Below are 25,297 nucleotides of genomic sequence, written 5' to 3'. Positions count from 1 at the left end.
AGCTTCTTCTGTGCTGCATCTTTCTTATCTCCGTAAATACAAATTATCGACTACCTGAAACTAACTCCATAAGCTATGAGCTTAAAAATTGCACAATTCTTCTGTTTGGCAGTACTCGAAGGAGGAAGATAATGTATTGCAAATAAATAGGCTTGGTTTTGGGACTGCTTCCAATTTTGAATCCTTGGCAATGTTGGACTTCCACTGGAAAATAAAATTAGCCAAAGCTCTAGCTCAAAATCTTTTGAAAGATAAAGCTCTGGGGATCACTCTAATGTATTCAAGGTGTCCATGTGCCTTGAGTATGGCTAATAATAAGCTCCCTGGAAAATATGATGAAGATGCTGGCAGGTTATCAAAGTTCAACAAAAATCAACTGCATGCACATCTAAGGCTACCATTTCCAAAACAGATCAGTGGATTTTAGGTTTATTGTTTCATCTGGAATGTTAAGTTTGGGAGTGTGGGAGGCATTTTTCATCATCATAGGGAAGAGGACAATAAGCCTCGCCTCCCATATTCAGTGTGTATCCGCTTACTGTTTTATCTTAGCATCTGAAATTCAAAGTAGCTTCCTCCAAAGCAAAAGGCCACCCAGGAGCTGGAATGAAACGAGCACGAGGAGGAATTTGCGGTGAAATTTGGCCACAGTCCCTGAAAGCCCCCTTCCTGCATTTTTTCAGAGCGTAGGGTAATATTTGAGTGTCTGTAACGTGATAGATGTTCTACCCCCCCAGACTCAGTCTTGGGGAATTCTTCTCAGAGTGATTGGACTTCAGAAGTGAATAAAGGTATTACTTGCCTATTCCAAAATTCAGAGACACTGATGAAAATATTTCAGATCATAAGAATTTCCCTAGTAATCCAGCTACATATCAGGTTCATAGAAAAGGGTTTAATTTTCATAACTGAATAAACTCCCTTTCTATTCAGGAATTATGTAACTTCCAGCCGTCATTTTTAACTAAGGAGATGAAATGAAGGTTGAATCAAAGTCATCTGTAACACTTTCTCAACTCTCACCTCCTCTCCTCTCAACAGGCCCCATTGTCTCCCCAAGAGAAATTCTAGCACATTCTTGCCCGTGAGGCAGCATGGTTAGAAACTGCCACTGGGATCAATAGTTACTTATAAGAGTGGCTTGTATCTCCCGGATTCTGGAGTGGGAAAAATGTTGAGAAATAGCTCTGCTGTCTTAGAGCAACATTTCTCAACAGTGTCCTTAGCCCTTCGAGGATCTGTGAAGTTAGTAATGGAGACCTGTAGGCGATGTTCATTATTTTTTAAAGCAACCTTATGGAACCTTTCTATCCACTGACAATGAAGCTGCTCTAGCTGCTGGCTGAAACCTGGTCTCTTGTCTTCAAGCTAAAATTATATCAAGTCATGGTGATGAGGTAACTATAGCAAGCTATGTGGAAGCTCTGATGAACATTTACATGTTCCTTGATGAATAAGAATGGAAAAAAGTGACCTGCTATTTAATTACGTCTAGTCATTTCACAGACTGTTTCAAAACATGGGACATATAGAAGAAAAGTAATTAAAGGGCACGTGGCACTAAAATGTTTGGAAACCACTGACCTCAAATGAAGTAAGATTCAGCACAGGGGAAATATCTGTTGATTTCTCTTTAATCAATAGCTTTCTTATTGATAGTAACATCTATAAATACATCTCTCCCCCCACTCCCCCCGTACATATACACAGATTTGTACTTTGTTCTATAATCGGTAGGACTGAAGAAAGAAGGACAGATCTACTAATTAAGGATAGAACTCTTAATATATTGACAGCTATAGTCATTTTTTAATTTTAATTATGATCTTTTGAAATCATTCACATTTGATTAATCTCCAGTAAATTTGAGTTCCACACCCTTGCTCTTCCTAGAATGGGTGCTGTGGGTGGTGAGATCGTGGGAGGCTCAACTTCACAATGCATTTTTACAAAATTACTATCATCAGTAAGTTCTGGGTCTTACATAAGGTGTGAATGATTGACCTTAAAAATATATCTGCAACTATGATGCTTATGAATATAGTTCTTACTGTTTTTTTGTATAATGGGTGGTAAATGAAAGTTTGGTCATTTGGGTGTCTTTCTTTCTGTAGAACTAGCAAGAATTTCTACCAGCAAGCTATCATTAAGAAAGTCGTTACTAAAGAAAGAAAATCATGGGAGGAGACTCTGAAAGCTACCAGATTTTAACTTTTGGAGAGCAGCAGAAAGCTATTAGTCCTTTTTCTATTTTCCTTCTAATACCAATTAGATTGAAGGGGGGGAAGGACAAGGTGGCAGCACTTTGTTAAATGGCGGTGAGGCATGAGGCCATGAGAAGGGTGATGGGTTCCAGGTGAACAAATATCTGGGTCTGTTGGTTTGATCTTTAAGGTATCAGTAAGAAAAAAATAAAGAAAAAAAAATGGGAGAAAAAAAATGGGAAAAAGAAAAAAATGGGAGAAGGCGGACTTGCTGATTTTCCTCCATGGGAGAAAGATGTCTTTTAATTCCGAAATGAAAGTGCATTCTACAAGAAATCTGCTTTGTAAGGGAATTGCCAACAGGTTCTTGAGATTCCACATCATCCTTTCAGGTTACTTGAACAGAGAGAAAACATACATGATCAATATCAGCCCCACCTCATTCGCATATTTATTTAACAATATTTCAGTGCTCTTGGAGTCACACTGGGCTAGATTATTTATTCAGTTAGTGGTCATAGCGACTCCTCAGTCAGATTTTAAGAAAAGGAGGTTCGACAGAGAAGGAAAAGAAATAAAAGATGCATACCTTTGCACTTTGTGAAATAATATGTGAATTCATCTTTTTGAAACCCCCTTTTCATCCCTGCCTGCTCCCATTGTAAAGCAGAAACAGTAGTTGGAAACTCGAAAGCGGCTTAACATCTGCCACTTCACTTGTAGAATATCTGTTCTCGGGGTGCCTGGGTGGCTCAGTCGGTTAAGCATCTGACTTTGGCTCGGGTCATGATCTCACAGTTCATGGGTTCGGCCTGCGTGGGGCTCTGTGCTGACAGCTCAGAGCCTGGAGCCTGCTTCGGATTCTGTGTCTCCCTCTCTCTCTGTCCATCCCCCGCTTGCACTCTGTCTCTCTCTGTCTCTCAAGAGTGAGTAAATAAATGTTTAGACAAAAAAAAATTAAAAAAATAAAAAAAGAATATCTGTTCTCAATCAGTGTGCAATCTATCTAGATCGCCAGGAGAGAGGAAGCGCATGATGCAGGAACTCAAGAACCGACATAGCATAGAGCCTTTCTTCTGTGGGCCATCTAGTCAAAGGGCTCAGAACAAAGTCAGGAAGAGAGTGTTCCAGGTTTCCCCGTGCTCTGAGTGCCTAACAAACAGTCACAGGGAAAAAAAGTCAGAGATCGTTGCCCCTAGGTCAGCAATTTCAAAGTTATCTTCACCCCACTTTGAACTTCTTAGCGACTTTTTTATCCTTTGCCTTCTTCCTCCCCAACAGAGTACTTAGCGTAGCACTCTGCATGCACATCAGCCTCTCAACAGTCATGAGCAGGTTGGAAGTATGTTAAATTTGAAGTAGTGGGGTCTGGAGCGGGGTGGGGGCCACGCAAACACACCACTGCACCTGCCGTGGGAAGCGTAAGTGATGGAGGTCTCGCTGCCCCCTCCTGAACCCCTGCTTCTGGTGCTAATGCAAGCCCATTTCTTCAAGGGCAGGACTCCTCTCGTCGATGACTTTGGCCTGCAGACTCTGTAGGCCCGGCTGAAACCGTGATAGCTGTGTTGCAGCGTGAGACTCTTCCTACCAACCCTCCTTCCTTTCTCTTTCCTTCTGCAGGAGTCACGCCTGCAGGCCACTCGGAAGCCTTCCCCTGCCTCCTCCAGCTTGGCCCCCTCTGCCCCTCACAGGGTTAATCTCTTGCTAGTCTCATACCGTCTTGGCATCTGCTCCTTGGAGGGCCTGAGCAAGCATAAGGAGTAGACTTTCTCCCACGGTTTAGAGCTCTAAATCTGAATGTAAATAAGGCATTAGGGAAAACCAAGGCAGATATCCAAATGGAATTCCAAAATGGGCTTGGCCACCCCCTCTCTCCTTTAATTCTTTTACCACTTCCCAGCCCTGGAGCAGGGATCAGCCAACTTTGTTGTAAAGGGCATTATAGTAAATGCTTTATGCTTACAGATGAGAGGGTCTCTGCACAACTACTCAACTCTGCTACTGTAGTGTCAAAGCCACCAGAGGCAATACATAAAGGCATGGACATGCCTATGTTCCTGTGTTTATTTAAAAAAATAGGTGGCAGGGCATATTTGGCCTGTGGGCCATAGTTTGCCGACCCCTGGTCTTTCAAGTACTCATCAGAGATTTCCTTTGGCTGACCAATTCAGTCATTTATTAAGACCTCTGGACACTGAGAAGATCTTTTAATCTAAAAAGAACAGGAGGCTCTGTGTTCTGCACTGGCATCTGCTTCTTTAGAAATGCCTCACTCTGCAGTCAGCATTCAAGGCTCCCCTCCTCGGGAATCTCGTGATGGCCCCGTGGTGCCCATTCCCCAGCTCTTTTTCATTTTGCTTACAAATTGCAAAGCACTCCACTTCCCCTTCTAGCAAATGAAGCTTTATTTTTGTTGTTGTTGTTGCTGGAAATTTTAAAAACTGAAATATAACAAGAGGATGACTACATCGTATAAAAGCTTCTAGCAACTACAATAGGAGTCACCATGGCAACTCACATTTTTATGGATTAAGGCATTTTGGAGTGAGAGCTGATGAGGAAAAACAAAAAAAGCTGCATTAAGCCAACTGAGGTCCTGACTTTAGCTAGAAAAATACCCCAAAGCTTTCCCAGAGATGTAGGAGTTGGGGAAAAGGAAGCAGAGCTGATAAAACTTAGAGGGGATGAGAACAAACTTAGGTAGGAAGTCAGTCAATCAAACAGCCAAGTAGTGGGGCGCCTGGGTGGCTCAGTAGGTTAAGCCGCCAACTCTTGATTTCAGTTTAGGTCATGGTCTCGCAGTTCGTGAGTTCAAGCCCTGCATTGGGCTCTGCACTTAACAGATTCTGTCTCTTGGGACTGGGATTCTCTCTCTCTCCCTCTATCCGCCCCTCCCTGACTTGCACCATCTTGTCTCTCTCAAAATAAATAAACTTAAAAAAAACAAAAACAAAAAACAAAAAAACCAGCCAAGTACTCTGCAGCTATGGGTGAGACGGGAAGATTTCACCTCACTGAGTATGCTTAATTGGTGGTGAACATGGATATGTTGTGAATAACGTTTACATACTTACTGTTGTTTCATTTCTATCCCTGCTTGGATGGTCTACTTAGATTGGACCATCCTCAAAGGAAGGATTTGGAAAAGGGCACCGGGCCTATGTGGATTGCCTTTGGCACTTGTTCCAAACTCCAAGACGGCATGTAAGAAAATGACCTCCGTTCTTGGATGTGGGGTGGTGGCAACATAAACCTTGGCTCTATCTTCTGAGAGAGATCTGTGACTCAGAATGCATTTCCAAGCCATTCCTCTGTTTCTTGGCATCTCACCCCGATCTTTTGCCCTTCCCTCCTTCTTTGTTCTTGTCGAGGACTAAGGCAGAGTCAAGCCTGCAAAATAAGCCATGGGTGATAAACCTTCCTTTACACAGAGCCTCTTAAAATGATGACAGTGTGCAATACTTTGTAAAAGAAGTTTCATTTATTTATTTTAAGTAATCTCTACACCCATTGTGGGGCTTGAACTCACGACCCCGAGATCAAGAGTTGCATGCTCCACCAACTGAGCCAGCCAGGCGCCCCAACAGTGGATGATACTTTTAAATAAGGGTCTGGTTAAATAAACGTTAGAAAAAAATTAAAAATAAATAAACGTTAAAAAAAAATTTTAAAAAAAGGGGGCGCCTGGGTGGCTTGGTCAGTTAAGCGTCCGACTTCGGCCCAGGTCATGATCTCACGGTCCGTGAGTTCGAGCCCCGCGTCGGGCTCTGTGCTGACAGCTCAGAGCCTGGAGCCTGCTTCCGATTCTGTGTCTCCCTCTCTCTCTGACCCTCCCCCGCTCATGCTCTGTCTCTCTCTGTCTCAAAAATAAATAAACGTTAAAAAAAAAAAATTAAATAAGCGTCCGGAGTTGCGAGGGTTAGTCATCAAGTTAGTGGTAACATAGTATATAATAAATATAAATCATTAGCAATTACAATAATAGTTATAAAGTGATGGACTGAGTATGACCTCAATGACTACTACAGTAATAATGAATGTGTATCATCTCATTCCATTCTCACAGCATCCACTCTAGTTGCCGTTTTACAGATTAGAAAATTTATTCTCAGAGTTTAATTCTGATGAAATGATTTAACTAAGGGCATAAGGCTGATAATTCATGGCATGGACATTGTTGGCCAGTCCGGCTTCCAATGACTAAGACAAGTGGTTAGGCTCAGAATTCTGGAGCCAGATGATCTGGGTTTGAATCTCAATTCCGTGCCTTGACTGATAAATTACTCAGCTTCTGCATGTCTGCCCCACGTGGTTGCCGGGAGGATTAAATGAGCACTGTTGGGATAATCTTTAGAACCATGTCTGGCATATACTACATCAGTGTTTGTAAAATAGATAAATATACTCTATTGCTTTCAGGAGGTTGAATACATTAGTTGACTTTAGGAAGAGCGCCCGGTCTTTCTGAGCTTCATTTTCTGTGTAACTGCAAAATGGGAATAATAATAATAGTTATGTCATAGCTGCTTACAAAGCTAATTGGACTTAAAGACCTTACTATAATACCTGGGACTTATTAAAGGCTCTATTCTGGTAGCTCTTTTTTTTTAACTTTTTTTTTTTTTAATGTTTATTTATTTTTGGGAAAGAGAGAGAGACAGAGCATGAGCGGGGCAGGGGCAGAGAGAGAGGGAGACACAGAATCCGAAGCAGGCTCCAGGCTCTGGGCTGTCAGCACAAAGCCCAACGTGGGGCTTGAACTAAACTGCGAGATCCCAAGTCTGACGCTTAACCAACTGAGCTACCCAGGCACCCCCTGGTAGTTTTGTTTGTTTGTTTATTTACTTATTTATTTATTTTTAAATTTACATACAAATTAGTTAGCATATAGTGCAACAATGATTTCAGGAGTAGATTCCTTAATGCCCTTTACCCATTTAGCCCATCCCCCCACCCACAGTCCCTCCAGTAACCCTCTGTTTGTTCTCTAAATTTAAGAGTCTCTTATTTTTGCCCTCCTCCCTGTTTTTATATTATTTTTGCTTCCCTTCCCTTATGTTCATCCATTCTGTGTCTTAAAGTCCTCATATGAGTGAAGTCATATGATATTTGTCTTTCTCTGACTAATTTCGCTCAGCATAATACCCTCCAGTTCTATCCACATACTTGCAAATGGCACCACCTGGTAGTTTTTGAAGTAGTCTGGGTTCCCTAGAAAACAGATCAAATAAGATATACGTGTGTGTATATGCATATATGTATATTACATATATATATTTACTATAAGGAGTTGCCTTATGCAACTATAGAGACTGAGAAGTAAGTCCAACATATGCAGTCAGCTGGCAAACCAAGAGAGCTGAGAGTGTGAATTATAATCTGAGTCCAAAGGCAGAAGGTTTACATCCCCACTCAAAGACATTTAAACAGAAAATACCACTGGGGCACCTGAGTGGCTTAGTTGGTTAAGCATCTGAGTCTTGATTTTGGCTCAGGTCATGATCTTACAGTTTGTGGGATCAAGCTCCATGTGCGGCTCTGTGCTGACAGCTCAGTGCCTGGTTGGGATTCTCTCTCTCTCTCATTCTGCTCCTCCCCTACTTGCACACTCTTTCTGTCTGTATCTCTCTCTCTCTCTCTCTCTCTCTCTCTCTCAAAAAAAAAAAAAAAAAGAATAAATAAACTTAAAAAAAAGAAAACATTCCTTCTTATTCAGCCTTTTATTCTATTCAGGCTTTAATGAGCACCACCCATTTTGGGGAGGGTGATCTGCTTTACTCGGTCTGTCCATTCATTTTTTTTTTTTTTTAATCGGTCTGTCCATTCAAATGTGAATTTCATCCAGAAATACACTCAACAGACACACACAGAAGTAATATTTGTAATGGGTTGAATGTTCATGTCCCTCCAAAATTCATTAGTTAAATTTGTAACACCGAACATGATGGTTTGGGAAGTGGGGGCCTTTGGGAGGTGATTAGATCATGAGAGTGGAGTCCTTAATGATGGAATTAGTCCCCTTAGAAAAGAGACCCCAGAGAGAGAGATCCCTTGCCCTTTCCACCATGTGAGTTTACAGCAACAAGATGGCCATATATAGGAAGCAGATCTTTTTAAAAATTTTTTTATTATTTTATTATTTTTTAAATATGAAATTTATTGTCAAATTGGTTTCCACACAACACCCAATGCTCATTCCAACAGGTGCCCTCCTCAATGCCCATCACCCACTTTCCCCTCCCTCCCACCCCCCATCAACCTTCAGTTTATTCTCAGTTTTTAAGAGTCTCTTGTGGTTTGCCTCCTTCCCTCTCTGTAACTTTTTTTTCCCCCCATTCCCCTCCCCCTGGTCTTCTGTTAAATTTCTCAGGATCCACATAAGAGTGAAAACATATGGTATCTGTCTTTCTCTGTATGACTTATTTCCCTTAGCATAACACTCTCCAGTTCCATCCACATTGCTACAAAAGGCCAGATTTCATTCTTTCTCATTGCCAAGTAGTATTCCATTGTATATATAAACCACAACTTTTGAAGCAGATCTTTAACAGACGTTGAATCTGCTGGTGCCTTGATCTTGGACTTCTGGCCTCCAGAACTGTAAGAAATAAATTTCTGTTGTTTATGAGCCCCTCAGTTTATGGTATTTTTGTTATAGCAGTCCAAATGGAAATGGCGATATTTAACCAAATATGTAGGTACTCGATGGCTCAGTCAAGTTGTTATGTAAAATTAAGCATCCATGTTATTATGGTTGTTTTTACCACTGTTGTATTATCTTCTTATGTGGAGGCAAAATCTATGTAAGGACATCAGTTAGACCAACATTGAGCTATAGTCAGTGTAAATGGTTAATATTGAAGATAGTGTGTGTAATATTTAAAATTTCTTAGGAGAACACACATAGTATTGAAAGATTAATAAAAGGCAATTTCAACTATGTTTTAAGGGCAATGCTTTTCATAGAGATGTACCTTGTTCAGACATTAGACAACTACTGTCTTTTGAAAAGACAGTAGCCTCAAAATAGACCAATGTGTAAACATATCAAGACCTTCCTTAAGTGTTGGAATTTTAATGCATCAACTGGACAGCGGGCTTTGTAAGTTGCTAAATTAAGACAGAGTTACTGCAACACAAAACACCTTTGCGTGTGAGGGGGACTTGAGAAATGACACAGGTGGTTTGCTAAAAGAGACCCAGTGGAAATTCCCACAACCTCCGAGCAAAGGCGAGCAAAGCTGCTAGTGTTGCACTCAGCTCCCCTTACGCCACCATGTGAGTATCAACCTGCAACCTTAGCAACCTGGGAAGGCAAGGAGCTTGTGACACGATCCCCCCGCCCATCTCTCCAGCTTTCTCTCTGTCTCCTCCCCTTTTGTCTCCTTCACTTATGCTGGATCTTTATTAGGTCTACCAGTTAGCCCTGCTCACCCTTACTTTCAGGCCTGTGCACAAACCACTCCTTTCAGTGGGGGTCATTCTTTCCTTACTCCTGGTTAATTGCCTCTCATCCTTCTGTCTTTTTTAAATGTTTAATTTTTTTTAATGTTTATTTTTGAGAGAGAGAGAGAGAGACAGCGACAGGGTGTGAGTGGGGGGAAGGACAGAGAGAGAGGGAGACACAGAATCTGAAGCAGGCTCCAGGCTCTGAGCTGTCAGTACAGAGCCCAGTGTGGGGCTTGAACCCACAAACCATGAGATCATGACCTGAGCCGAAGTTGGATGCTTAACCAACTGAGCCAGCCAGGTGCCCCATGTCATCCTTCTGTCTTAGCTGAAGTATCATTTCTTCAAAGAGGGTTTCCATGACTTCCCAGATGACATTAGACCCTTCTGAGACATGCCCCAAGAGCATATACATTCCCCTCTGATAGCACCATCTCTCATTTAATTATTTTTCTTACTATGTTTTTAGTAACTATAGGTACTAAGATCATGTAAACTCAAACGGGCAGGACCCATTTTTACTCTATCTTCTCAATTCTTACCATAGCTCCTGACACATAGAAAAACATTAAATAACATCTAATTGAATTTAAGATGCATTGATTGTAAGACACATCACTATTTCATATACCCCTAGAGAGAACAAAAAGTCCAATTAACTATGACATGATACATTTTTTTTATCATTGAGCCCTCTTATTCTATATTTACTAGAGGATATTATTTAGTCTAATTTAGATATAGGTTTTTATCACATATTACATTTATACACATATGAAAAGAAAAAAAGTGAAATAGATTGGTTAGTGCATTTCATAAATTCCTTCATATTCAGAATCTGAGTCTTCTGATTTATTTATTTAAACAGTTAAAAATTATTTTATTTTTTATTTTATTTGAGAGAGCACGAGAGAGCACAAGTGAGGGACAGGGGCAGAGAGAGAGAGAGAGAGAGAGAGAGAGAGAGAGAACCCCAAGCAGGCTTTACTCTCAGCATGGAGTGCAACTCAGGGCTCGATCCCATGGCCCCAGTATCATGACCTGAGCGGAAATCAAGAGTTGGATGCTCAACCGATTGAGCCACCCAGGTGCCCCTGATCTATTTTATTGTATTTTTTATTGTGGAAAAGTATAGAGTAGCCTGTGTGGCTCGGTCAGTTAAGCATCTGACTCTTGATATCAGCTCAGGTCATGATCTCACGGTTCAAGAGATCGAGCTCTGCTTTGGGTTCTGTGCTGATAGTGCAGAGCCTGCTTGGGATTCTCTTTCTCCCTCTGTCCCTCTATCCCTCTCTCTCTCTCAATAAATAAATAAACAAACAAATAAATGTGAACCCCTTCCCTGCTCATGTGCGTGATCTCTCTCTCTCAAAATAAATAAATATTAAAAAAGGAGAACAGAATACATGACATAAAATTTAGTGTTTTAACTATTATTAAGTGGACAGTTCAGTGGCCTTAAGTACACTCATAGCGCTGTAAGATTTATTTTTTAACACTTAGTTTAAGTATTCTTTTTTCTTCCTCCCACAAAATATTATCCTCTTTGCCATCAAGAACTTCGGTGACAGCATATCTTAAAAAGGTGACTCACTATTGTCTCTGCGAATTTCTTACAAATTTCACAACATCCTTCAAGTATTTATGTACACATGCCCACCATGGCTGCAGCTTGGCCAGAGTGATTTTAGGATGTGTCCCATTTCCAGAGATGTTCAAAGTGAAGAAAAGTAAAACAACAAACATGACACTTGCCAAATAAATACTGCAAACTATAGAAATGCATGTAAGATGTAGGTAGGTAGGTAAATAACAATAACAATTTGTGCTCCGTATGTGTGTGAAAACTGAGAAGTCCACATCTGATTGCTTACAGACAGGCCTCCCTGAGGGCTTTAGAGGTCAAGGTAGTAGAGTTGCATGATGCACACTCTTTTTTTTCCTTCTTCTGCTTCCTGCCTCCCTAGGGTGGGGTGAGAAGAAGGATGGGGCTTTCATATTTGTAGAGGAAACTTGGCCATCTCTTTCTCGTGAGCTTTCACAGTTTTTTCCTCAGCGTCTTACCCTCTCACTATAACATCCGACTGAATTTATACACAATGACTTAGGGTCTTGATTCTGTTAAGGCTTTAGGACACCATAAATTTCCTCTGGTCAAATCCCTTTATTTTGTAAAAGAGGAAATTTGATATCCATAGAGGTAAGAAGCAGCTTTTTCGTAGTCACATGGAGACAAATATAAAGCAGAGTAAATTGAGTAGACACTCTAGTGAAAGATCATAGGCCAAATTCATGGGAAGCCTAAACTCATGCTATGTTCATCTATAACACATTAGGCTCTTTATGTCCCCTCAAAACTCATATGTTGAAGCTCTAATCCTTAGTACCTCAGAATGTAACTATATTTGGAGGTGGGGTCTTTAAAGAAGTAATTATGATTAAATGAGGCTTTAGGTGGACCCTAGTCCAATCTGACTGATATCTTTATAAGAAAAGATTGGGATATACAGAAAGAGACACAAGGGTGAGGCAAGAAGGTGGCCATCTGCAAGCCAGAGAGCGAGGGCTCAGAGGAAGTCAACCCTGCCAGCACCTTGATCTTGGATTTCCAGCTTCCAGAACTATGAGAAAAGAATCCCTATTTGAGATATCTTGTATGGCAGCCCTAGCAGACTAATACAACATCTTAATGAGGGAATAGAGGAGGGGATTCCGAAAGATAGTTACAGATGAGGGAGGAGGAGTGCTCTGGAATGTCCTTAATAACTTACAGCAAGATTGGGTTATTAGGATCCCAAGAGAAACTTAATCCTCCCTCAAACCACCACACTCTTCTTCCCAAGGCTCTAGAGGAAGAAATGGGCCAAAAGCAAGTCTATAACACTTGGTGGTTAAGCACGGCTTGGTGTAGAATGCCATTAGAGAATTCTGGTCTGCTAGGCTGGGGAGCAGGGTGAGGGCTTCTTTCCTGGCAGTGACTTCACACCTGTCTCAGCCAAGAGGAGTGTACACACAAAGGAAAAAAATGATAGTCTTGGTGGTTTCAGGTTTTTATTTCTTCTTAAATCTGAGCAACTTGTGTTTTCCTATAAAGTCACCCATTTTGTCAAGATTTTTAAATTGAGTAGTCCCTAATTGTACAGAGTTTTCTTTTCTAATTGAAATAATATATCTTTTGTAGTTATTATAGACTCTTCATTTCTTGTTTTGTTTGTGTTCTCTCTCTTTTTTCTTTCCCGTGCTTGACTGACTCAAAAGATATTTTAAATCCTTCTGTTGTATTTGGTTCCCTTGGAATCTTCAAAACACTTGCTGCCACATGCTGCCATGGCCTCTTAACCTGTGCTGTCATGTGGGTTTCTCTGTGATATAGACATTATGTTCTTTTCCAGCTTGTCCCTGATTCTTGTGGCAGATCACTTTCAGACTTAGGCTCTTCTTCTGAGTCTTTATTATCATGCTCTGTTCTCCTGTCCCACAAAAATGTATTTAACTTGCTTGTTGTTGCCTCTTCCTTGAACGAAATAGATCTATACCTGGTGTTTATAAACAAATAGTCTACGGATTGCCTTTGATCTCACTCACCAGCCACTTGAGTGTTTTCCTGTTTGTTCCATCTTATGTACATGACAAGAGAGGAGCAGATTGTTGCATGTAGTCTCCATTTCCATTCCTGGAGTTGGACAGCCTTTTACCTAGTGCAACCCTTCTGAAGTTCAACATGTGACAGCCCTTCTTGAACTCCCCCACTCCAACCTCTTTCTGTAATAAACTGAATCAGTGCACTAGATGAAAAAGAGTAGTACTCAGAATATTCTACTTCATCTGGCTCTTTTCGTGCATGTGCTTAAGACCCGTTCCTACTCTCTGACCAGTTATTTTCTGAGTGTTGCATTCTATGTATGGATATATGATGTCCTGGGGGAAGGAGAAGCAAGAAAATATCATCTTGCTTGCCTCAAAAGAATAGAATCCACACAGCAGCAGGATTCATGCTCAGTGTTTTTTTGTTGGTTCATATCTTCCTTATGAGTCAGATAAATAGAAAACAAAAAGATATTTTCCTTAGCATAACACCCTCCAGTTCTATCCACATTGTTGCAAATGGCAAGATTTCATTCTTTTTCGTTGCCAAGTAGTATTCCATTGTATATATATACCACATCTTTTTTATCCGTTCATCAGTTGATGGACATTTGGGCTCCTCCCATAATTTGGCTATTGCTGATAGTGCTGCTATTAACATTAGGGTACATGTGCCCCTATGAATCAGCACTCCTGTATCCTTTGGATAAATTTCTAGGAGTGCTATTGCTGGGTTGTAGGGTAATTCTATTTTTAATTTTTTGAGGAACCTCCACACTGTTTTCCAGAGTGGCTGCACAAGTTTGTATTCCCACCAACAATGCAAAAGGGTTCCTCTTCTCCACATCCTCACCAACACCTGTTGTTTCCTGAGTTGTTAATTTTAACTACTCTGACCAGTGTAAGGTGCTATCTCAATGTGGTTTTGATTTGTATTTCCTTGATGATGAACGATGTTGAGCATCTTTTCATGTGTCTGTTAGCCATTTGGATGTCTTCTTTGGAAAAGTGTCTGTTCATGTCTTCTTCCCATTTCTTCACCGGATTATTTGGTTTTGGGGTGTTGAGTTTGGTAAGTTCTTTATGGATTTTGGATACTAGCCCCTCTATCTGATATGTCATTTGCAAACATCTTCTTCCATTCCATTGGTTGCCTTTTAGTTTTGTTGATTGTTTCCTTTCCTGTGCAGAAGCTTTTTGTCTTGAGACAGATATCATATGTTTTCACTCATATGTGGAAGTTGAGAAACTTAACAGAAGACCATGGGTGAAGGGGAAGAAAAAAAATAGTTATAAACAGAGAGGGTGGCAAATAATAAGAGACTCTTAAATATAGAGAAAAAACTGAGGGTTGATGGGGGTGGGGGGGCAAGGAAAATGGTTGATGGGCATTGAGGAAGGCACTTGTTGGGAGAGCACTGGGTGTTGTATGTAAGTAATGAATCATGGGAATCTACTCCCAAAGCCAAGAGCACACTGTATACACTGTATGTTAGCTAATTTGACAATAAATTATATTGAAAAAAGATTTTTTTCTTTCCACTATCTAACTTTTTCAGAACAACAGATTATGGTGGGATAATAGTTGTATTTCCCAGTTCCATTACATCATTTTAATTCTAGTTTTGGGTAATTGTATGACTTTTCATCCTTATCTGACTTCTAGGTGGCAGTTGGGTTTGTCATTTTGTTTCTGACATATTCACAGTGTCTGGAATACCCTAGGTGCTGAACAAATAATTCATCTCATAAATGGATGAATGTCACCATTGTTATATTACTGGGTTATTAAGACAATTAGCTAGAAGAAAATTTTAAACTAAGCTTCACTATTAAGGTTGGTTTCATTGAATTCTAGTGCCAATTTTATTTTCTTCCTACCTTTTAAGATGGCTGTATAAGAGAAGCTAATAATTTGATTTGGAAATTTTGATATGTAAGAAATTATATTAACATAAATATTTTCCCCCCACAAACATGTATTTATTGAGTGCCTATTTAGGTGAGCACTATGTCATGATAGAATTCTTTTCAGATAGGGATTTGGGGGTGGTTAAATAAATAGGAATAACACAGGTTAAATATACAAATCAGTTTTTAGATTAAGAGTAGATCACAATGTATTGTGAGATATAATAGAGTAATGTAAAATGTGCCATGAGGTATAGGAGTGACATTTGAGTTATGTTATGGGGTCTTTAGAGAACATCACGAAGGCTAAGAGTTATGAAGGATGAAGATCTAAGAGGAGGATCCAGAAGGATTACTACCTTCTGGAGAAGGTAGTAATATCCAGAGTTTCGAACAGTCAAGGAGTTACATATGGTTAAACATGATTGAAAAAAGAGGGTGAAGGATAACTGGAAGGTTTTTGAAGATGCAGCTACCTATGAATCGCTGAGAATAATTTTTCCTAGAATGCATGGATGGTACTAGATTCAGAAGGGCAGTGGACCATAAGTCCGGGTGGTAGTGACTGGGTAAGATATGTGACTGTGAGGCTATGAGAAGTACGTGTGGATAAGAATTACATAAATGGATAAAGCTTCCTTTGAGAAAATGGGTTTAATATAGCATTGTATTAATGGTTCGAAGAGAAAGTGCTGAGAGAATTATTATGTACTTATAGAAGGAGATGTATGTGTGTGTATGTGATCATTTGCACATTTGACCTAGAGTTTGAGCCATGTTGCTGCTTCACTCAACCAGCCTTTCTTTGGTATCTCTTGGAGTCATGGCTTAAAACACTGCCTCAAATCCAAAAGGGGAAAAGTGATAAAGTATAAACTAAGAATGCTGAGAGAATAGAACAAAATGAACTACCAAGGAAATCGCTGGGGAAATATCACCACAGATTTTCAAGGGCTCTGAGTTGATGTCAGAGGTGTGACGTATTGAGGGAATTTATAACCTTAAATAGTAAATACGTAACATCGGAAAACTATTAAGTAAGGGGTATAGAAGAAGACTAGGTACAGGCAACAAAGATTGAGGATTATGGTGTTAAAATCATGAAGAATGGCATTCACTCTTATTCCAAATGCAGGCCTTATCATCCGTAGACTGTACCAAAACTTTACCACTTTATTCAAAATCAAATTCCACTCCTACCAATGTGGACTTCATTTATTCCATCCCCTACATGTGCCCTTTGGCATATTCTAGGTTTTCTAAACCTTTATTTCTTCACACTCTCATTCAGAAGTGGCATCCATTGCCATGACCTCTACTACAATTTAAATGGTGATTCTCCCCACCACCCCTACATGCACACAGATAATTTTAAAATAACTTTTCTATTTAAATCAAGAAATATAGTATACTCAAGTATACTCATTGTCAAGATTTTATTTATATAGGTGTTCAACTGTCTTGTCGGTGCAGATATAGAAAATTGCACTATTTTGCCATATCTCTTAGTTATGCAAATTACCTTCCAGCTCAAAGGGACTTTTTATAGTGCTGAGATAGTTCTCTCGAAGATGCTAAGGATTCATCATTATCCCAGTTAGTAGTTATTTGCTGCTGAACATAGTGAAGGGGACCGAGGGTATGATAATCCTCAGAATTTTTCCTTAATGTGATTTCATGTCTGAACTTTTTTCGAGAAAGGCATGCAATGCATTATAACAACCACTAGGGGCCACTGTGGAAAGGTGCCCTAATTCCGTTGGGGGAGAGGTGTGGGAGAAAATAGGGGGGTGAAGGGTGAGCTGCTTTTTTATTTAAGAAGTACCGTATTTAAGTTTGCTTTAAACATTTAAATGTAATTTAAAAAGAAACAAAAATAACGAGGTAAATCTTTTTGTTACCAAGCATTAAATTAATGAATTAATGTACTGATTTAATTCTGAGTTTCTTGGTAAGTCTGGCAAAATGAAAAATATGTTGACTTCATGTTGTTCTGTTACACAGAACAGCTCATCAGCAGTAACAAACTTCAACGGCACAAAATCAAAACGGCATCCACTGTGTGGGTCTTTATGTAAGGGCTACGGGGTACACATCTCCCAATGTTTTCAATTAGAATTTTGCAGAGAACACGTTTATATTGCTCAAAATGGAGCTTTGTGTATCTATTATCTATAATGACTGAGGAAACAAAAATAAAGAATCCATCCAGGAAGGCATTTCTGCAGGAAATGAGCTGGATTCGGGAATATTACTTCCTAATGGCAGCAATGCAGGATTAACTTTCTTAATGCAGGCATTAAGGGAATTTCTAGGGAAATGCCTAGACAAAATGCCCATTATGTTATTTATCCAACATGTGCTTAAATGAGCCATCCACAAATGCTCAGAACTGGCTTTTGGTTTTTATCTGTTGAGAGCCTAAAGTAGAACTACTATCAAATAAATATCATTTATTGGTTGAAATGGAACTCTCATGCTTGACTCTGCTTGACTTTGGAGTTGAGCATTCTAGTGACGCTCACCTCCAAGTGCCTCTGTGACATTTCCCTCTCTCGACATGTCACCTGTTGCCATTCAATATTGATCTTCTTTCTGCCTATCCTTTACCTATCCTTTAAATGTTGGTGTTTTTCACTGTTTTATTCTCACTGTGTGAACTCTTCCTGCAACAGGTGTATTCACTCTCTTCAACCACCCCGCATGCGCTGATGATGTCTCAATCCGAATTTCCAGTTGAGATATCTCCCCTGAGATTCAAACTACTTTTTTTTTTTTTTTACATTTTTTAATGTTTATTTATTTTTGAGAGAGAGAGAGAGAGAGAGAGAGAGCGCACAAGCAGGGGAGGGGCAGGGAGACACAGAATCTGAAGCAGGCTCCAGGCTCTGAGCTGGCACGGACCCGGATGTGGGGCTCCAACCCACGAACCACGAGATCATGACCTGAGCTGAAGTTGGACGCTTAGCTGACTGAGCCACCCAGGCGCCCCTGAAATCCAAGCTTCTAATTCCTACCACATCTTCATGTGGAGGGATATACATATTATAAACAGATATTGTCAGCTCTGCTTCTTCAAGATTAAACTTACCAGATTCACTCTCATGCCTATGTTTCTTCAATGGACACTACTATTTAACCTGTCGTACAAGGGAGCCACCCATCTGAGAATCGTTGAAGGTGTATCTCCTTTACTCACCTTTCCTATCTTCTGTTACAGAATGTTGTCAATTTCCCCACTCTTCTTACTTTACAGTAATTGCTTGTGTCCAGATACTAATAAAATTTAAATACATTTTTAACAAATTCAATAAATTTAATAAAATTTTATTTTAAGAGCAACCCCCTTCTCCCCCCATACACATACACACAACACTAGAGTGGAACACTTCATAGGATGGATTTTTATCTCATTTTGGCTTCTTTGCACTTATTTCTAGTTTCTAAATATTTATTGAATAGATGAGTAATGGGAAAAAAAAAAGTAATTGAATTACGAATGTCCCTAGCTTTCCCATTAAAAAAAAAAATGGGTTAGAGGCTTTGTCGTTTCATTTATTTCTCTTTGCTCAGCTTCTTTGGAGGTTTCTGCCTTTACTAGGAGAGTTCTTTGGGATTTTGTAATAGGGAATTAAGATAGGAGGAAGGAGAGAGGGAAGAGAAGTCTTCAGACAGGGCTTGTGGAAGAATTACACAGAGAAAATTTAGAGGAGATTTGAGAAAGGTAAGTGTATTTTATGAATAAAATGGACACGACAGAAAAGAGAGTTTTCAGAATATGTTATTGTGGTCAGAAAATCTTCCACAAGTGTTGAGAAATACAAGTAGAAGAAAAGAGATATGAAAAATATAATTTGAAATGCTTTTTTGGTTGTCTAATTGTGCATATACCCTGACAAAAGAGTCACAGATTCAATGCAGATACAAATAATTAAATACATAATACATAAATGAGTGAGTGACAAAAAATGTAACAAAAAATGTAACAAAAAATGTAACAAAAATGTAACAAAAAAAGTAACAAAAAATGTTAGCTTCTCTGATGGAAATGGCTGTGAACTAAAGTCAGAAGACCTGGATTAAAGCCAAGTCTTACTTGGCCACTTACAAACTGCATGATCTCCAGTAATAAATTATCTTGCTGGGAGCCAACAGTGTGTTTCCATATTTATAAGAAGGGAAAAATTAATAAAGCGGTCCTACCTATCCACAAGGTTATTGTGGCAAATGGAATCATAATGCTTAGAGTGTTCACTAAAATCTTTTGTAAGGTGTTATTACATATATAAAGTGTGATTTTATTATCTTGTGATATATGGACGGTAAAATCATATGTATACTTATTTAAAAATTTTTTAAATGTTTTATTTATTTTTGAGGGAGAGAGAGAGAGAAAGAGAGAGAGAATGAGTGGGGGAGGGGCAGAGAGAGAAGGAGACACAGAATCCGAAGCAGGCTCCAGGCTCTGACCTGTCACTGCAGAGCCCGACGTGGGGCTTGAACTTGTGAACTGGGAGATCAAGACCTGAGCTGAAGTCGGAAGCTTAACTGACTGAGCCACCCAGGCACCCCAATATATGTATATTTATTTTAATATGTTTTTTGAAGGAGAAAAAAATATAAGTAGTATTTATTTGGTAGAGCTCTTGCAGAGCCTAAACTGATATTAACACTTATTCTCTGCCCCGGATTCCAGCCAGAGATAATGACCTCAACTATTTCTGTCTTCAGTTCTTCTGGGGCTCATCACTACAATTGTAAATAATAAACTTGCATCTTTTTTCTGTAGACAGTGGCTAATTAAGCCTGGGCTATGAATAAGAATTTAGCTCACTAACACTATCTCCCAAGTTAAATAACCTGTATCATTATTTGATGCTTTCCTTGCTTCTCTTTTTAACCTTAAATGATATAATGAAACCTATTGTTCTTCTTTTCATTAATTTCGACAGCGTCTCTGGGTCTCTCCCTATGTAAAATACACGCATTAGTGTCCCTATGGCATCTCTCACCTCTCCTCTTTCCCTTGTCTTGTAACTTCTTCTAATTAGTTAGTTATTAGTTAGTTATTTTGTATCTTCAAAGTTTTGGTTCGACCTTAAATGTTGTCTGAGTAGCTCCAAAATTGAGAACCTATGAACGCAACACATCTTACATTATTATGATTAGATAATGTATATTCACAGCAGGATCCAGGAGTGAGGTTTGCTTTCCCTGGAAGGGTCTTTGGACAATTCTGCTGAGGCTTCCTCCCTGTGGAGCTAAATGCCATGCTTGGAGAGAAAAAGCCGTATGCTATTCTAGTCCAACAGGTCCAACAGGCAGTGCATGTAACAGGTGATCTTTACAGCAAAGGTGCACTTAAGTCATCGGAGCTTGTACATTCATGGGAATTTTTGCCTACCTGAAACTTTGCAATGTCTTCTAGAGAGTAGTGAGAACCTGCCTCCTAATGTCCATGATAGGAAAGTACAGACTGTAATTGGTTATTATTGTTGTCCATCGCCTTGGGATAAAAGAAGCAGGAAGGTTACCTCAAAAGACAGATCCAGTGATCTGTAGACCTTGACCCTGGATTAATTAGTTTTCTAAAATCCAACCCTTTTCAGATTGGGGCAGAGTGGGACGAGTTACCAAAAATCTCAGGTCTTTGAAACAATTAAGGAAAGAGACCCAGGTGAGTGGAGTTTGAGAATCCAGTGTAGGTGATAGTTGATTATTAATTAATATTAAGTTGAGTAGAAAGATGAGTGGATTTTTCTGGAAATCCTTAGAGTGATGTTTATTTGTTAAGGGAATGAACCTTTTATTGCTTTAGTAAAATTCCTTATTAATTAATTGGGCTCAGCAAGGAAGGGAATCTTTTTTGATTTTTGACCCAAAGTACCCTCTCAAATAGACCAAGACATTAGTCAAAATATAATTCTGTGTCATTAAATTGTTTCACTTGAAGGCTGCTGTTCTAAATATCAAACTCACCTACATTCCTTTGGAAATAACTGTGCATTTTCCCTTCCTCCTTGCATTAAAAAAAGTCAAAAAGCAAAATAAAAAAAAACATATTCATTTGCATCTTCCCTTAACTGTTTCTGGCCCCATAACATACTACTTGCCTGAAATACATTTAGAGTTTCCTCAAAACCTATAGAAAAAAAGAGGCAAAACTCTTCCAGGATATGGCTTCTATTTATGCTGCTACCTTGTGTACCTAATTACTTGTCTGTATTAGCTCTCTGCTACATTTAATTTTTTTGTTGTTGATGTTTTGAAATTCTTGTTTTTCATGCCTGGGTTATAAGCTAGGCATTGTGTTAAATGATTTGCATGCGTTACTTTGCTAATCTTAATATGGCCATCTTAGAATTGAGAGGCTAACACATGGAAGCTAGACTTACGCTCCTGTCTAACTCAGAGCTCATCGTTTATTCCACCCCTGTGCACAGTCCCCACTGAATGCCACTTGGAGCACAAGTAGTGTCACGAAACACTTGGTGCCCATTTATTTCATCACTTCATCCCGCCTGCCTGTATTAAGCAGTAGGAAAAAAAAAAGCCCTCCCCTTTAAGCTATCTGTCTTCTGTTATGCCAGACAATAAATTTATGGACAAAATGATCACTTATGATGTCTTTTCATCACTCCTGTGCCTAAAATAATACTTCGAGCTAGTAGGTGGAAATAAAACTTTATCGATGGTAACAATGGTGATAACTATTAACCTTTGGTATTAATAGCCAATTGCAATTTCTGCTCTGTTCCCACACACATGTCTTAAAGCTTCAACCTTTGAAATCTTCCCACACTTCTCAATCCAGACAGTTCGACTTCACTTCCACATTTCACACTCTGAAACTTCACAAGAGCGGGAGGCACAGCCATCGAACTCTTCTTTCGAAATAAAAATTCATGCCATTTCTGGGGAGTGGGTCGTATCCCAGTAATAGGATGGAGGGGAGAGGGAGCATATTTTTCTAGGATGCCACAGTTTCCTCCAATACTTTACTGATTAGTAATTCTTAGGTAACAGAGGCATTTATGGCAAACTGCCTCTTGCAGCCCTCCCATGACCAACGGTAGTACCGCACTCACCGAGTAAGTGAGCTTTGCTGCAAAACCAGAGAAAACCTCATCTGCGTCTCCTCTCTCAAATCGCCTGAGCTCTTTGAAGTAACTCAATGGCGTTGCAATGGGAACAGCGATGTCGTAGCTGACAGTTTTTATTTTAAATGCTTTCATTTGCTTTAGTTTTAGTTCCAAGCAAGATGCCCTAAATCCTGCACAGTGTGTACACTTGTAATTTCAATGCAGCATTATTATACTGTACTGCAACACCAGCAGAAGACAGCCCTCGTTCTGCTGATATATTGCCAGCACACCAAAAAAGCTCGACCTGTATGAGAGCACATGCCCGCTCTATCTCTGTCTCTATCTCTCTGTCTCCATCTCTATCTCTCTGTCTCCATCTCTCTCTTTCACACACACACACACACACACACACACACAGGCTTGGCTTATATTTGTGAGCACGGAAGTGGACAGACATCACAAACACCTGATACTAGAGGAGGTTAATGAAGACCGGGCCCTAAATTTGAGTGTACAAGTAAGGTTTTGTACCTTAAAACGTTGCAAACGTTATCTTGTTTAAGTGTGCTTAAATTGAAATGGCCCAGGCTTACATTTGGCGGACAAAATAAACACGCACCCCAAATCGAACAAATCTGTATTAAAAAAAAAGTTTTCTCAAGTTAATCATCCTTATTGCCTTTTGCCCCATTCTCAAAACACATCCCTGGGCACCTTTTGGGATGAGCACTGGATGTTGTATGGAAACCAATTTGACAATACATTTCATATATTGAAGAAAAAAACACATCCCTAAAACCAGTGCTAGTCAAAATAACTAATCATAAGTGTGGCATGGGGCATTGACTTATAAGAACAGATGGCCTCACTTTTGTCAGACATTATCCCTTCAGGTGCTGGATCCGAGAAAGATTTAGGTCCCAGGGGAGGGACCCGAAGAGCTGCTCTGGGAGGGAATTGAAGGGGGGGGGGCAGTAGACTTAGGATAGCAGCTATTTATGAAAGATACTGAAGTATTGAAATATTTTAATAGCTTATCAGATAAATGTTAACCTCACTACAAGCTCATTTATATTAAACGGTAATACTAGAGTCATGATGCTTAGAAAGAGAAGGTTCTAATCTAGTTGTAGAACAGAAGGGTTTAGGAATTCTTCCAGGTGTTGGAAAGGGATCTCAGTCTTGCCAATTAATGTTGAATATAAATATGAGTAGTTCTAACCCTGGTTGTTACTAGGAAAATCAAGAAGGGAAAAAAGTTATTATATCTTGTGTTTCCATGAATCATAATCTAATTTAATTATCTCCATGACCCTGTAGGCCTGTATTAGTTTACCAGGGATACCATAACAAGTACCACAGACTGAGCGGCTCAAATGAGAGAAATTTATTTCCTCATGATTCTGGAGGCAAAAAATCCAAAATTAAGGTGTCAACAGAGCCGGTTTCATTCTGAGACTTCTTTTCTTGGCTTGTAAACACTTGTCTTCTCCCTGTGTCTTCCCATGGTCTTCCCGGTATGTGTGTGTGTACATGTTTGTGTGTGTGTGTGTGTCTCCTAATTTCCTCTTCTTATAAGGACACCGGTCACATTGGAGGAGGGTCCATATTAATGTCTTCATCACTTTAATGATCGCTTTAAAGGCCCTATCCCCAAACACAATCACATTCTGGGGGTACTGGGGGTTAGAACTTCAATATACAAATTTGAGGGCACCACAATTCAGTCCATAACAGAAAGGTAATAATATAACTCCTCCTTTTAGAAAAAACTTTATAGAGTCAGTGCATGACTTACCTCAACTCAGCTTGTTAGGGACGTTAACTGGGACCCGGTGTCTGCTCCTGTTGTTGCCCGTGCCTCCTAGTCTGTAGCCACCACGCACAACTGCGTCACTATCTACGTTGGCCAGGCTGGTATCCAGATCAGCAATGTCTACTGGAATTCTATTGCCTGCAATATGGCATCCAACCCAATGGCCAGATGCCAATTGACAGAAGATGACTCCTTAAACATCTTCTTCAGTGAGGCAAGTGTGTGCCAGAGGTAGTGTTTATAGACCTGGAACCCACAGTCATTGGTGACGTTTACACTGGTACCTACTGCCAGCTATTACACCCTGGACAGCTCATCACAGGCAAGGAAAATGCTGCCAATAACTATGCCCAAGGGCATTATACCACTGGCAAGGAGATCATTGACCTTATCTTGGACCTAATTCAGAAAGTGGCCGACAAGCACACAGGTGTTCAAGACATCTTGGTTTTCCATGGCTTTGGAGGGGGAACTGGTTCTGCGTTCACCTCCCGGCTGATGGAATAACTATTGATTATGGCAAGAAGTCCAAGCTGGAGTTCTCCATTTACCCAATCCACCAGGTTTCCACAGCTGTAGTTGAGCCCTGTAACTCCTATTCACTACCCATGTCACCCTAGAGCACTCTGTGCCTTCATGATAGACAAGAGACCATCTATGACATCTGTCATAGAAATATCGATATTGAGTGCCCAAACTACACTAATCTTAATTGCTTCATTAGCCAGATTGTGTCTTCCATCACTGCTTTCCTCAGATTTGATGGAGCCCTCAATCTGACAGAATTCCAGACCTGCCTGGTATCCTATCCCCACATCCATTTCCCTCTGGCCATATATGCCCTTGTCATCTCTACTGAGAAAACCTACCATGAACAGTCCTCTGAGCAGAGACCACTAGTATGTGAGTTGAGCCAGAAAGCCAGATGGTGAAATGTGACCCTCGCCATGGTAAATACATGGCTTGCTGCCTGTCGTACCATGGCAATGTGGTTCCCAAAGACATCAGTGCTGCCATTGCCACCAACAAGACCAAGCATCCCCTTTGTGGGCTGGTACCCCACTGGCTTCAAAGTTGGTATTGATTACAGGTCTCTCACTGTGGTACCTGGTGGAGACCTGGCCAAAGTACAATGAGCTGTGTGCATGCTGAGCAATACCACAGCCATTGCTGAGTCCTGGGCTCGCCTGGACCACAGGTTTCACCTGATGTATGTATGATTTATTCACTGGTAAGTGGGTGAAAGC

The 25,297-nt window shown here is 40.1% G+C and overlaps 1 pseudogene; it reads left to right on the top strand.

The window, feature by feature from the left end:
• Positions 1-25,297, top strand: part of LOC102953212 — a 42,078-nt pseudogene that overhangs the window by 16,589 nt on the left and 192 nt on the right.

This window comes from Panthera tigris, chromosome B1 (genome assembly GCF_018350195.1).
Source record: "Panthera tigris isolate Pti1 chromosome B1, P.tigris_Pti1_mat1.1, whole genome shotgun sequence".
Lineage (NCBI taxonomy): Eukaryota > Metazoa > Chordata > Mammalia > Carnivora > Felidae > Panthera > Panthera tigris.
The sequence above is the reverse complement of the archived record's forward strand: the minus strand, read 5'-3'. Positions and strand labels throughout refer to the sequence as shown.